At 45.2% G+C, this 14,435-nt stretch overlaps 1 protein-coding gene across 1 annotated transcript in view; it reads right to left on the reverse strand.

The window, feature by feature from the left end:
* The window catches only part of LOC107127230 (uncharacterized), a 25,195-nt gene continuing 10,760 nt past the window's right edge, over positions 1-14,435 (reverse strand). Inside the window, exons 4-6 of the mRNA XM_074014034.1 lie at positions 7,388-7,791; positions 6,863-7,015; positions 1-2,015 (exon numbers count right to left, since the gene is read on the reverse strand). The gene's annotated coding sequence lies outside the window, so the exon portion shown is untranslated. The remainder of the gene's footprint in view (positions 2,016-6,862; positions 7,016-7,387; positions 7,792-14,435) is intronic.

Consider the following 14,435-nt stretch of genomic DNA (forward strand, 5'->3'; position numbering starts at 1 on the left):
TGACATTTAAACAATATTTTTATATTTTAAAATATCACATGCACCTGGATATAGAGAATACACACTTATGATGAAAGGTCCCGGCCAGCAGAGGGGATTCCATCGCAAAGGAGCTGCACAGAGCACTCAACTCAGATGAAGTCATCATGTTGTATTTCTCCTTCTCCTTCTCCTTCTCCTTCTCCTTCTTCTCCTTCTCCTCCTTCTCCTTCTCCTCCTTCTTTTTTTAGATAGGGTCTCACTGTGTTGCCCAGGCTGGAGTGCAGTCACTCACACCCTCACGGCTGACTGCAGCCTCAACCTCCCAGGCTCAGGTGATCCTCCCATTTCAGCCTCCTGACTAGCTGGAACTACAGGTACACACCACCATGCCTGGCTAACTTTTTTGTTTTCGTTTTTGTTTTTGAGACGGAGTCTCGTTCTGTCGCCAGGCTGGAGTGCAGCGGCAATCTCGGCTCACTGCAACCTCTGACTCCTGGGTTCAAGCGATTCTCCTGCCTCAGTCTCCCGAGTAGCTGGGATTACAGGCGCCCGCCACCACACCCGGCTAATTTTTTATTTTTAGTAGAGACGGGGTTTCACTGTGTTGGCCAGGATGGTCTCGATCTCCTGACCTCGTGATCCACCCGCCTTGGCCTCCCAAAGTGCTGGGATTACAGGCGTGAGCCACCGTGCCCGGTCCCAACTTCTGTATTTTTTGTAGAGACTCACTGTGTTGCCCAGGCTAGTATCAAACTCCTGGACTCAAGCCTCCCAAAGTGCTGGGATTACAGGCTTGAGCCACTGTGCCCGGCCATGTTGTTTTTCTTAAGCTAAGTGGGGGCTGGGTAGATGGGGGCTCTTCCTAACTTTATTTACGCCTCCTGGCATAGTTTAAATAGTTCCTGATTGTTAACTATAGGGGGAAAGGCATTTGCTGAAAGTCAATTCTTGTCTCTGAAAGCAAAACAACACGAAAGCTCAAGAAACTATAGAAAACTATAAATAAGCACTTCCTTTATCTCCCCTTGCTGTTGGAACACGAAGGCGTTCCAGTCCAAGACAGGAACCCAAGAAGGATGCCTGCTTTTACCATTACTGTTCGACCCTGGTCTGGAAACGAAGGACAATGCCAGCGATGTGAGGCGGAAATGAGACGTATAACTTCTGGAAAGGAGGAGCCAAAACAGCACATTCCTAGGAGCCCCCAGAGAGTCGGCGGAAGAGTTTTCAGAAAGAATGAGAGAATTCAGGAACGCGGCCAGATGCAAAATACATATTTTAAATCCGTTTTTAAAATTATTTTCCAACCACCACCAGCTAGAAGATAAGGTAGAATTTGAACACTTTTTACTCTAAAAAAACCCGAACAAGAGTATAAAGTACTTAGCGATGGTCCTCTTGAAAAGTGTTTGGAGTCTGTAGCAAGAAAATGACAAACCTGAATGACAAATGTAAGAAAAAACTTTTGCAAAAAAAGAAAAAAAATGGGTAGGGAGTTTGACTCTTACAAAAAATCATTTCTTTCCAAATCAATGTGTAGGCTTATCAGATTTTCAACCAACATTCTAGTGAGTTTATTTGGGGGTGGGGGTGGGCGGGGGTGGGGAGATACTTGGCAAAAAGAAGCTGAAATTCATACAGGAGAAACACGGAGGAACGGCCAAGAACATTTGGAACATCAGAGCAGATTTCAGAAGTGAAGGTGATGTAGCAGATTCATATTTAGAGCTCCCTGCGGACCAGCAGTCGGACAAAGCGTCTTTGGCCCAGGCCCCGTAACTCTCACAGCAGGCTGAGGAGGTAGATGCTCTTATCCTTGGAGTCTTCCCAGAGAGCAAACCGAAGCTCAGAGGGGGTTGAACAAAATCCCGAAGGTCACACAGCTACAAGGCAGTGCAGTCAACTCTGAGACTGTGACTCCTGACCTCACGACCACATCTTCTGTAGGTTGTAACACTGATCCTCATTCCACAATACCTATCCCGCAATATTACGTGTGCACGGGAACCTCGGGGTGGCAGGGTCGAGGAAGGCTGGGGGGATATTTCATAAAAGAGGTCAAGAAAATTAGGTATGCACTGGGTTAGTGTGATTTGCTCTCCACATCAAATGCCAAAATACAGTCCAGGTGAATTACAGAGGCCATGACATGTGGAAAAAAAAAAAAAAAAGGTTAAAAATAAAGCCAGAGGCCGGGCACGGTGGCTCACGCCTGTTATCCAAGCACTTTGGGAGGCCGAGGCGGTTGGATCACCTGAGGTTAGGAGTTCGAGACGTGCCTGGCCAACATGGCAAAACCCTGTCTCTACTAAAAATATAAAAAAATAACCTGGGCATGCTGGCGGGCGTCTGTAATCCCAATTACCGGGGAGGCTGAGGCAGGAGAATCGCTTGAACCCCGGAGGCGGAGGTTTCAGTGAGCCAAGATCACGCCACTGCACTCCAGCCTGGACAACAGAGCGAGACTCCATCTTGAATACATAAATACATAAGCTAGAGAGATGCGTGGTGCACACTCATCTGCTTTCACGCTGGGGAACAATGTTTCGGGCTTTAGAACAGTGGAAACACGATGGAAAAAAGGGGCAGCTCAGCCCATTTCACTACTTCACCATGTCAAGTTTCTGTCTACCCAAACATGTCCACCAACATTAAAAGGCAGATTTCCACTCCTGGCTGAGATGGGGTAGCAGGGACTGGATTTATCTTCCTGCCTGAAACAACCAAACAGCAACACAGAACAGACAAAATACACAAGACAATGAAACAACCAAACAGCAACACAGAACTGACAAAACACACAACACAATGAAACAACCAACACAGAACAGACAAAACACACAACACAATGGCTCTCAAGACCCCACACGTGGGCGGTGCACAAATGTGCTTCCCGCGCTGGGAACTGGCCTTGGGGGCCTCTCGCTGCCTGTGCAGTTTCTGGTGGGTTTCCAAGCTTCAGTGCAGGAAGTGGGAGTTGAGATGGAGGCCACAGAGTCCCTGAGCGGATGAGGCAGAGCTGGGGGTCTCCAGGCAGCTGAAGTTCATGACGCTCACAGAGCTGCCCAGAGAGAGAAGCTGAGACTGGAGAGTCCCCTGGAGTATTAGGGACGGAGCCATCAGCACATGCCAGGGGAAAGGTCCCAAGGCAGGAAAGCACTATCAGAAAGGACTAGAGAGACCAGTGCTGGGCAGTGCCGGGCGCTCGCATGGATCTAGGAATTGTGTCTGCTCCCACCAGCCACAGCAGAAAACCCTATCACGCACAGCGGTGGGGTGCTCAGAAACAGCTTGCCCCCATGGTGGGGAAGAGTTAGCCCACACTATTCCAGACCTCCCTTACAAATGGTAAAAGTAATACTTGAAAGGATCAAACTGCTTGCAGATAAACAGCTACATTCCAGAACAAAGCTCAGGAATATTTGTGGAAATATAAAAGGATCCAGCTCCCACCCGAGTTAAAGTTTACAATGTCTGCATTCCGATAAAAAATTATCAAAAAGACACAGAAGCAGGAAAGGGTGACCCATAAAAACGAGGAAATATCAGTCACTCAAAGTCAACTGCGGGACGCTAAAGCTCACCACTAATACCCTACGGCCGCCCCTAAAACAACAACACAAAGAGTTACTGCGAAAACGCCAACGAACAAGATGACGTGATGAATCAAACTTCTCACGAACGCAATGGGAGGCAGAAAAAAGAGTAAAGGGGAGAAAAGAACAGATGCGACAAATAGAAAGCAAGTAACAAGGTGACGGACTCTAACTTAACCATACCAGTAAGCACGTTAAATATCAATGGGCTCAACTCCCCAATTAAGAAGCAGAGGGGCCATGCATGGTGGCTCACGCCTGTAATTCCAGTAGTTTTAGAGGCTGGTAGAGGAGGATCCCCTGAGTCCAGGAGTTTAAGACCAGCCTGGGCAACAGAGGGAGAATGCATCTCTCCAAAAAAAAAAATTTAGCTGGGCATGGTGGCTTGTGCCTGTAGTCACAGCTACTTGTGAGGCTGAAGCAGGAGGATCCCTTGAGCCCTGGAGGTCGAAGCTGCCATGAGCTGTGATTGCACCAACACACTCGAGCCTGGGCAACAGTGAGACCCTGTCCGCACACCCCCAACAAGAGGTTGTCTAATTGATAAAATAGCAAAGCCCAACTATGTACTGCCAATAAGAAATATGGTTTAACTGGCCAGGTATGGTGGCTCACACCTGTAATCCCAGCACTTTGGGAGCCCGCAGTGGTAGGATTGCTTGAGCCCAGGAGGACAAGAACACCCTGGGCAACATTTCTACCAGGATTTGGTAGAAACCCCATCTCTACAAAAAATACAAAAATTAGTGAGGCGTGGTGGCACACACCTATAATCCCAGCTACTAAGGAGGCTGAGGCACAAGAATCGTTTGAACCCAGAAGGCAGAGGTTGCAGTGAGCTGAGATCGCGCCGCTGCACTCCAGCCTGGGCGACAGAGCAAGACTCGGTCTCAAAAAGAAAAACAAAAGAAGAAAAGTCTCAAATCAATGACCTCGCTCTCAGCTTAAGGAAAATAGAAAAAGAAAAGCAAATTCAATCCAAAGTGGGCAGAAGAAAGGAAATGGTAAACATCAAGTGGAAGCTGATAAAACAGAAAACAATAAATAATAGAACAAAATTGAGAAAACCAAAACTTGGTTCTTTAAGAATATCAATAATCCTGATAAGAATATCAATAAACCTTTCACCAACTTGATGGGGGAGGGCCCAGGGAAAGGAGGAGAAGGACAGAAATTACCAATATCAGGAACAAGAGAGGTGGCGTGAGTACAGATTCTGCAGACATTCAAAGAACAAAGAGGCCGGGCACAGTGGCTCACGCCTGTAACCCCAGCACTTTGGGAGGCCGAGGTGGGTGATCACCTGAGATCAGGAGTTGGAGACTAGCCTGCCCAACATAGTGAGACCTCATCTGTAATAAAAATACAAAAATTAGCCAGGGGTGGTGGTGGGCGCCTGTAATCCCAGCTACTCAGGAGGCTGAGGCAGGAGAACCACTTGAACCCAGGAGGCAGAGGCTGCAGTGAGCCAAGATTGCACCACTGCACTCCAGCCTGGGTGACAAGAGCGAAACTCCGTCTAAAAAAATAAAAATAAAAATAAAAAAAAGAAGAAAATATTGGTGAACAGCTTTATGCCAATTAATTTGACAAGTTAGATGAAACAGATAACGTCTCTTGAAAAACTGAAAATGCCAAAGCTCACACAAGAAGAAACAACTGACCTAAATAACTCTCTCTTAAAAACTGAGAGAGCAGCAAAAATCCTCCCACAAAGAAAATTCAAGCCCCACATGGCTGCCTGATGTGTGAATGAGTCTTTACTCAATTAAACTCTGTTGAATTATCTAAGGCTTCTCTTTATTTTTATTTATTTATTTATTTATTTTGAGACAGGGTCTCCCACTGTGGCCCAGGCGGGGGTGCAGGGGCACGATCTCGGCTCACTGTAGCCCCCGCCTCCCGGGTTCAAGTGATTCTCCCACCTCAGCCTCCCGAGTAGCTGGGATTACAGGCATGTGCCACTACGCATGGCTTATTTTTGTTTGTTTATTTATTTATTTGTTTAGAGATGGAGTCTCGCTCTGTTGCCCAGGCTGGAGTAAAGGGGTGTTCTCTCTGCTCACTACAACCTCCGCCTCCGCGGCTGAAGTGATTCTCCTGCCTCAGCCTACCGAGCAGCTGGGATTACAGATGCCTGCCACCATGCCTGGCTAATTTTTGTATTTTTAGTAGAGACAGAATTTCACCATGTTGGCCAGGCTGGTTTTGAACTCCTGAGCTCAGGCGATCCTCCCGCCTCAGCCTCCCAAAGTGCTGAGATTACAGGCGTGAGCCACTGTGCCCGGCCAAGTTTTCTCTTTAAACGGATGGCATCAGAAGTGGATCTGGCGTAGAGCTCCCAGAGGCCCCCAGGAGCTCTGACTGACCAAAGGAGGACCCACAGGGCCCACTGTGCCCTCTGCTCTCTCAGAGCAGCCGGGGTTCGTGGGAAGTTCTCTCTTGGATTCCAAAGCTTCATGGATGTGTGTTTTGAGCTATCCGAGTTTGCTTGAGCAAATTTTTTATCTAAACTGGGTTCAGAAGTCGTGACAGAAACTGGACTGGGTCCAGGATGGAATCTGATTTGATCATCCACTGGCTTGGATCCAGTAAGAGGCCCTTGCATGTCTGACTGGGCCAGGCAGAAACTAGCTGTAAATGGCAGGACTGCAGCAGGTACGCACTCCAGCCTGGACACTCAAAAGGATTTTCGTGTTCTACTCTCTTGGTTTCTTTTTCGTGCACACTAAGGTAGGGAAAAATCTTTGCTAAGTTAATCGAGGGGATCTAAGAGCCAAAGCCAAGGTTTAATGTAAAATGGGATCCTTCGTCTCGGAGAAACCGAGTACCTTCTGGCTTGTACGTCCATCCGTGTTAGGTCCCGGACGCAGCAAATGTTTACAGAAATGGTGGCATCTTACTAACGGTGAATGGAAATTATGGTGGGATGTTCCAGGTGAACACCGCTGCACTTTAAGAAGTGCACCTAACCACAAGGCCTCCTAATGAGTCCCATCGGGGATGCTGATTGATATGAAGAAGCTTCTAACATGATTTCAATATATTTATTCCCTATTTTAAAAGTGTCTGCACAAAAGGCAAATAAGTCCTGGCAAGGTGGCCCACGCCTGTAATTCCAGCACTTTGAGAGGCCAAGGTGGGAAGATCGCTGGAGCCCAGGCATTTGAGACCAGCCTGGGCAACACAGTGAGGCACCCGCCCCCTCCAGCCCCTGCCCCGTCGCCCTGCCATCTCTACAGAAAAAAAAAAAACAAAAATTAGCCGGGCACGGTAGCACTCACCTGTAGTCCCAGCTGCTTAGGAGGCTGAAGCAGGAGGCAGAGGCTGTGTCAGAGGTGTGTGAACCTGAGCGACACCATCTTGAACAGGAGCTGGGAACAATGAGGCTGAGACCTAGTGGGCTGCATTCCCAGATGGTCAGGCATTCTCAGTCACTGGATGAGACAGGAGGTCGGCACAAGATACGGGTCATAAAAACCTTGCTGATAAAACAGGTTGCAGTAAAGAAGCCGGCTAAAATCTACCAAAACCAAGATGGTGACCAGAGTGACCTCTGGTCGTCCTCACTGCTACACTCCCAGCAGTGCCATGACAGTTTACCAACGCCATGGCAATGTCAGGAAGTTACCCTATATGGCCTAAAAGGGGGGGCATGAGTAATCCACCCCTTGTTTGGCATATCATCAAGAAATAACCATAAAAATGGGCAACCAGCTGCTCTCGGGGCTGCTTGGTCCATGGAGTAGCCATTCTTTATACCTTTACTTTCTTAATAAACTTGTATTTGCTTTGCGCTGTGGACTCACCCTGAATTCTTTCTTGCACAGGATCCAAGAAGCCTCTCTTGGGGTCTGGATCAGGACCTTCTCCTGTGACAACTGCAGTGAGCTGTGATGGCACCACTGCACTCCAGCCTGGGTCTGGATCAGGACCTTCTCCTGTGACAATCGCAGTGAGCTGTGATGGCACCACTGCACTCCAGCCTGGGTCTGGATCAGGACCTTCTCCTGTGACAATCGCAGTGAGCTGTGATGGCACCACTGCACTCCAGCCTGGGTCTGGATCAGGACCTTCTCCTGTGACAATCGCAGTGAGCTGTGATGGCACCACTGCACTCCAGCCTGGGTCTGGATCAGGACCTTCTCCTGTAACAATCGCAGTGAGCTGTGATGGCACCACTGCACTCCAGCCTGGGTGACAGAGCAACACCCTGCCAAATAAGATAAAGACAAAATAAGATAATAAATGTAAATTAATTAATTAAGACAAATAAAAAGCTTAAGTGACCAGTTGACAAGAAAAAAATGAATCTTCTGGGCTCTTGGCCTGGTTACTATCCCGGACAGAACGCTATCCTAGATGAAGGATTTCTAAAAGGTCTCTCAGATCCAGCAGGCTTACTTCAGATCCATCCACGCTGAGCCCAGGCAGAGGGAAGGCTTTCTCCGCCCTATTCCTTAATGGGCCCCACCCTGTACTCCGTAATTTTAGCTAAGAAACAGTAGTTACAGTTAGAAGGACCACCTATCCATAGGTTGGTGTGAAAGTAATTGTGGTTTTTGCAATTACTTTTCAACCAGCCTAATAACTCAAATGCACCTTTCTGACATTCAACTACTATCTTGAAACCATTTTGTGAAAGAAATTTACATCTCCACAAGACATTTCCATTTGCAATGTCTGGGAGGGACGTACCTTGGTTTTAAATTTACATAACAAGTCACGTTTGTTTAACGTGCTTTTCCTGGCCATCTTGTCTTAACTGGGCCTTGCTTTTTTCTTGATTTGAGCAAATGATGGTACAGTATTTAAGCTGAAAGTCTCAGCTCTGTACTTTTCAGATACACATTTTCTGCCTTGTTTCACCTAAGAGTTATATTTTTTGAAGGCAAATTGTTCCCTAGCTAACAATTGCTTAGTATGATAAAACAGGTAATCAGAAGATTGATTGTCTAAAGGGGGAAAAGAAAAACTACCTGAAAGCTGGCAAATGAAAATTCTTTGTGAAATCTGTAAGATCTGTTTCTATCTGTGTCTGTTATGACTATATGTCTCTCTGCATTACATGTATCTGATAATATTTAGGAAATAAAGCTGAAACCGCCTTTGCACTCTCTCTTTGAGATGGTGAAAGACATCCAACTTAATTGACTCCATCTTGCCTCTTTTTTTTTTGAGATGGAGTTTTGCTCTTGTCGTCCAGGATGATGTGTAATGGCACAAACTTGGCTCACCACAACCTCCACCTCCTGGGCTCAAGGGGGAGGCAGTTCCTGCCTCAGCCTCCCAAGTAGCTGGGATTACAGGCATGTGCCACCATGCCTGGCTAATTTTGTATTTTTTTTACAATTTTGTTTTGTTTTGTTTTGTTTTTTTACAAAAAGTACAGGCGAGGTTTCACCACATTGGCCAGGCTGGTCTTGAACTCCTGACCTTGTGATCTACCCACCTCGGCCTCCCAAAGTGCTGGGATTTCAGGTGTGAGATTCATGAGCTCAGATTTAAATACTTTGGCATCTTATTTTATATGTATAGAAAATCTAAATGTAGGCTGGGTGCAGTGGCTTATGCCTGTAATCTCAGCACTTTGGGAGGCCGAGGGGGATGGATTACCTGAGGTCAGGAGTTCCAGACCAGCCTGGCCAACATGGTGAAACCCCGGCTCTACTAAAAACTACAAGAATTAGCCAGGCATGGTGGCCTGCACCTGTAATCCCAGCAACTTGGGAGGCTGAGGCAGGAGAATCGCTTGAACCCAGGAGGCAGAGGTTGCGGTGAGCTGAGATCGCACCACTGCACTCCAGCTTGGGTGACAGAGTGAAACTGTCTCAAAAAAAAAAAAAGTAATCCCTGCACTTTGGGAGGCCAAAGCAGGCAGATTACCTGAGGTCAGGGGTTCGAGACGAGCCTGGGCAAAACATAGTGAAACCCCGTCTCTACCAAAAATACAAAAATTACACCTGCACCCCGGCGTGGTGGCACGTGCCTGTAATCCCAGCTACTCGGGAGGCTGAGGCAGAAGAATCACTTGAACCCAGGAGGCAGAGGTAGAAGTGAGCTGAGATCAGGTCACTGCACTCCAGCCTGAGTGACAGAACGAGATGCCATCTTAAACAACAAACAAAACTAAATGTATTAGATCTGTAAACAAATATTTGAAGAAACATCTTTCTAAAAAAATTATGAAGTGGTTCTCCTCTACAAATACTGATATAAAATAGTTCACAATTATTTCTTAGGGTTTTCACTGGGATTTGGGTTACTAAGTGTAGTTAACATTTGCAATTAAGACTACGATAGAGATAAGAAAAACAATGCTGTATACAGAAAATATAAAAAATCAAGATATGCTTTTGGTGAGAGAAGGTATAAAGGCATGAAAAATGTGTGTTTAAAAATCATTTTTTCTAGTTTGAAGCTACTTAAAGCTCATTTCAAACTGAGAGAATAGGCCGGGCGTGGTGGCTCATGCCTGTAATCCCAGCACTTTGGGAGGCCGAGGCAGGTTGGATCACCTGAGGTCAGGAGCTCGAGACCAGCCTGGCCAACATGGGGAAACCCCGTCTCTACTGAAAATACAAAAATTAGCCAGGTGTGGTAGTGTTTGCCTGTTTTCTCAGCTACTCGGGAGACTGAGGCAGGAGAATTGCTTGAATCAGGGAGGCAGACGTTGCGGTGAGCCAGGATTGTGCCATTGCACTCCAGCCTGGGTGACAGAGTAAGACTCTGTCTCAAAAAAAAAAAAAAATCAAAGGAATAAAAAGATGGAGGTAAAACAAAAATATAGAAAGTTAAGAAGAAAAATTTTAAAATTATATGTAAGATTCTAAAAGGCTTAGGAAAACCTTGTTTAGTCACGAGATGAGTGAGATTGGATGGACTTTTTTTTTTTTGGAAACCAAGTCTTGCTCTGTTGCCCGGACTGGAGTGCAAAGACACATCTCAGCTCACGGCAACCTCCGCCTCCCGGGCTCAAGCAATTCTCCTGCCTCAGCATCCCGAGTGCCTGGGATGACAGGCACCCGCCACCATGCCCAGCTAATTTTTTGTATTTTTAGTAGAGACAGGGTTTCACCATGTTGGCCAGGCTGGTCTCGAACTCTTGACCTCATGATCCACCCGCCTCGGCCTCCCAAAGCACTGGGATTACAGGCGTGAGCCACCACCCCCGGCCAGATTGATTTGTTTATAAGGTTTTATGAAAATTAGTTTTAGTATTGATAAATATACTAGTCTAAAAGTAAAATTTGCTTCTCTCTTCTGAACAAGAATTTTTATGTGTATTAGTAAGAGATAGTAATAATGATTGTTAATCTTTTGAATAAACTGCGAGAGACAGAGAGAGAGAAAAGAGATTCTGTCTCATGCTGTCTTTCTCAGTGTAAAAAACTGAATCCCTTCTCTAACAAAGAATACAGGTTTTTGCTTTTTAAAATCTTAGAAATATCACTTTGGCTAAAAGAATGACAATTCTACAGTCACCTGTAAACCTGTTTTGCTTGAGTGTTTTAGATCTTTGACATTTTTGACAGGCTTCCCAAAATCACATTTAAATTGTAAAATCAGGTATCTTTTCAACTTCAAACTAATTTTGGGATGCTACTAAGGGCCCCTATAGTATCCAAAAAAGAGAGTGACAGAAGTATTTGATAAACTAAATTACATGGGAAGCACTGCCAAATAAGAAATGATGTTTAACCTTATTTGAGATATTGTTTATGAATACATCATTAATATGTGCTCCAAAATTGTATGGGATTCCTAAAATTCTGATACATCTTGGCACATGCTGTCACTCATAATTACAGTTATGTTAAGTTATTGTTGGCCAGAGAAATAACCAAAATTCCTTGTCAATTCTGTCTTTAACCATGGCCATTTTAAGTCATTTCCATAGTTAATTGCTTTTTTCTGACGTTTCTGAAACCTCTTCACAAGCATGCACAATCCTACAATACTAAGTCTTCTAGGAGGTTCTTGAAAGGATAGAAAGGACCCTGGTAAAAAAACAAAAACAAACAAACAAACAAACAAAAAAAGAAATGACCCTGGTAAGCCCTCTCGAATAGGCTTCTGATAACTTTAGTGTAATATAATTTGGACTGGGTAAAAATTCCTGGAACTCTAACAAAAACATTGACTGGTTTATAAAATGGCTAACCTGGACATATAAAACATTGACTGGTTTATAAAATGGCTAACCATGGACAAAAATTAATTGAATACCAAGAAAATACTTTGCCAGCTTTTCATGCTAAATCAGCCAGTACCCAATTTGAATAAAATCCATAGTCCAAGTCAAATTACCTACGATAACCCTTCTAATAGGCAGCGCTATACACCTGAATTGGAGAAACAAAATTGGTATTTAAGAAGATATAAGTCCAGTGTCAAGCATGGACACACGGACAGCCCAGATGGTCACCTGGTTCTTCCTGTGTCCTTAAATCTTCTATTATTAAATGCTCTGCACGCCATGACTCATCATGGAAGAGACAAAATAATCCAAATTTTATATATATTATATATATTTTTTGTATATACATATTATATATACATCAGATAGACATGTGTTTGGCATGGTGACTGTTGTAAGTTGTTAAAATGGTTTACGACCAATGTTTAGTTTGCCAACCCCATAATCCTGGGAGGACAATCAAAACTTCAATTATACTTCTGCTACTTGATGGGCCATTTAAACATTACTGGAGGGATTTCCTTCCATTGTCATTTTCAATGCCTGTTTTCTGATTATATAGAAGCTTTCCCAGGCAAGAGCACTGATGTTATAGCAGTAGCTAAAAGAGTATTAGAAAATTGTTTTTCTCGTGGGACGTTCCTTGAGAAATCTCCAGTGACAGAGGTACTTGTTCCACTGCTCAAGTGGAAAAACTGTTAAATAAGTTGTTGCAGATACAATAATATTAAAAGCAAGCGAACTGAATGAAGTGGGCTGCCTTGGTCAAGGGTGTTGCAGGTAGATGGGCCATCGGGTCCATTTCCAGTGGAAAACATAGGTTGGCACCTTATGAAATAGTCCCTGGAAGGCCTATATAGAACCTCATGTATCTTCCACTCCTCATCTCCGATATGACTAAAGGCTCCAAGGCCTTAATGCATTATGCCTGAGTATATTTTACCAGGTACAGAAAGCTTTCCATGGTACACTGAGGACTCTACTAAGCCCTTCACCATCTAAAACTCAGACATTTGGTTTTCTGAGAGTAGCACAGAAAGACTGTCCTTGCCACCCACACTGCAGTGAAACTTCAGGACTTTGAACCCTGGGTTCATTATCTCACAGCTCAAGAGGGCACCGCCAGACTCTAGGAACTGCAGCCCCCTCGGAGATTTTAAGGTCAAGCTAATCAGGGAAGTCTCTCCGCAGAAGCAGACGGCATCCCAGACGTGAACAGCTTTTCCCCAAGAACCTATCTTGGGACCGTTATGCCTCTGAACAACAAAACCAAAAAGGGATCTCTTATGTGTGCTCATGGGGTATATTTTTATTTGTGGAGGGTTTTGCAGCCAATCCTACACGTGGCCAACCTTTTGCCTTGACAGTTGGAAGATGAAGGGTCAATGTAGGTGGAAAAAAAAAATTTTTTTTTTGAGACAGAGCCTCTCTGTTGCCCAAACTAGAGTGCGGTGGTGTGATCTCAGCTCACAGCAACCTCTGCCTCCCGGACTGAAGCAATTTTCTTGCCTCAGCCTCCCGAGTAGCCGGGATTATAGGCACCCACCATCATGCCCAGCTCATTTTTGTACTTTTAGTAGAGACAGGGTTTCACCATGTTGGCCAGGCTGGTCTCGAACTCCTGACCTCAAGTGTCCACCTTGGCCTCCCAAAGTGCTGGGATTCCAGGTGTGAGCTCCTGTGCCCAGCCTGGGTGAAAAATGTGAATGGTGCCTTTGTTGCTTTACAATCAGTCACAAACATCGGTCCATTCCTCTACACCACAGCTTAAAGAGAACTCTGGCAAGAGCTTCACTCTTCTAGATGGGTATCATTTCTGAGGCCTCTTTTTCCACAGTTTGGAGTAAACGAGGCAAAGATTTAAAATGTATCCCTCTGCCGGGCGCGGTGGCTCACGCCTGTAATCCCAGCACTTTGGGAGGCCGAGGCGGGCATATCACGAGGTCAAGAGATCAAGACCATCCTGGCTAACATGGCAAAACCCTATCTCTACTAAAAATATAAAAAATAAACTGGGTGTGATGGTGGGCGCCTGTAATCCCAACTACTCGGGAGGCTGAGGCAGGAGAATCACTTGAATGCAGGGGGTGGAGGTTGCAGTGAGCTGAGATCACGCCACTGCACTCCAGCCGACGAAGCGAGACTCCGTCTCATAAAAAATAAAAATAAATAAAAAGTATCCCTCGTAATTGGCTCTAGAACAGATTCTACTCCAAAGGCTATGGTTACACAACAGTCCTTAAATTCTCTTGCTAAAGGTGTGTGAGATGACAGACTTGCTCTGGATTCCTTACTAGCTAAACAGAGGAGTATCTGTACCATTGCTGACGCTTCGTGTTGCACATGGAGGAATGTATCGGGTATTAGAAAGGTTCGGTCATAGGGGATTAACAAACAGGCTGCTTGTTTGAAATGAGTAGACTCTTTATCTAGCTCACTCTCTGATCTGTTTGATTTTCGTTGGTTTGGTTCACGGGACCCCACCTAAGGAGCATGCTCCAAATTCTTGGTATTAAATATGATCTTCCAAATAGTCATAATACTCATCTCCCTGGTGCTCTGCATTCTCTCAGAAGTTTTACATGTTTGCACGCAGCCATCTGTAGGATGTTAAATGGTGTCTCTTTGACGGAGCAACAAGAACTCAAAGAAACACA

The sequence above is a fragment of the Macaca fascicularis genome, chromosome 14 (assembly GCF_037993035.2).
Source record: "Macaca fascicularis isolate 582-1 chromosome 14, T2T-MFA8v1.1".
Taxonomy (NCBI): Eukaryota; Metazoa; Chordata; class Mammalia; order Primates; family Cercopithecidae; genus Macaca; species Macaca fascicularis.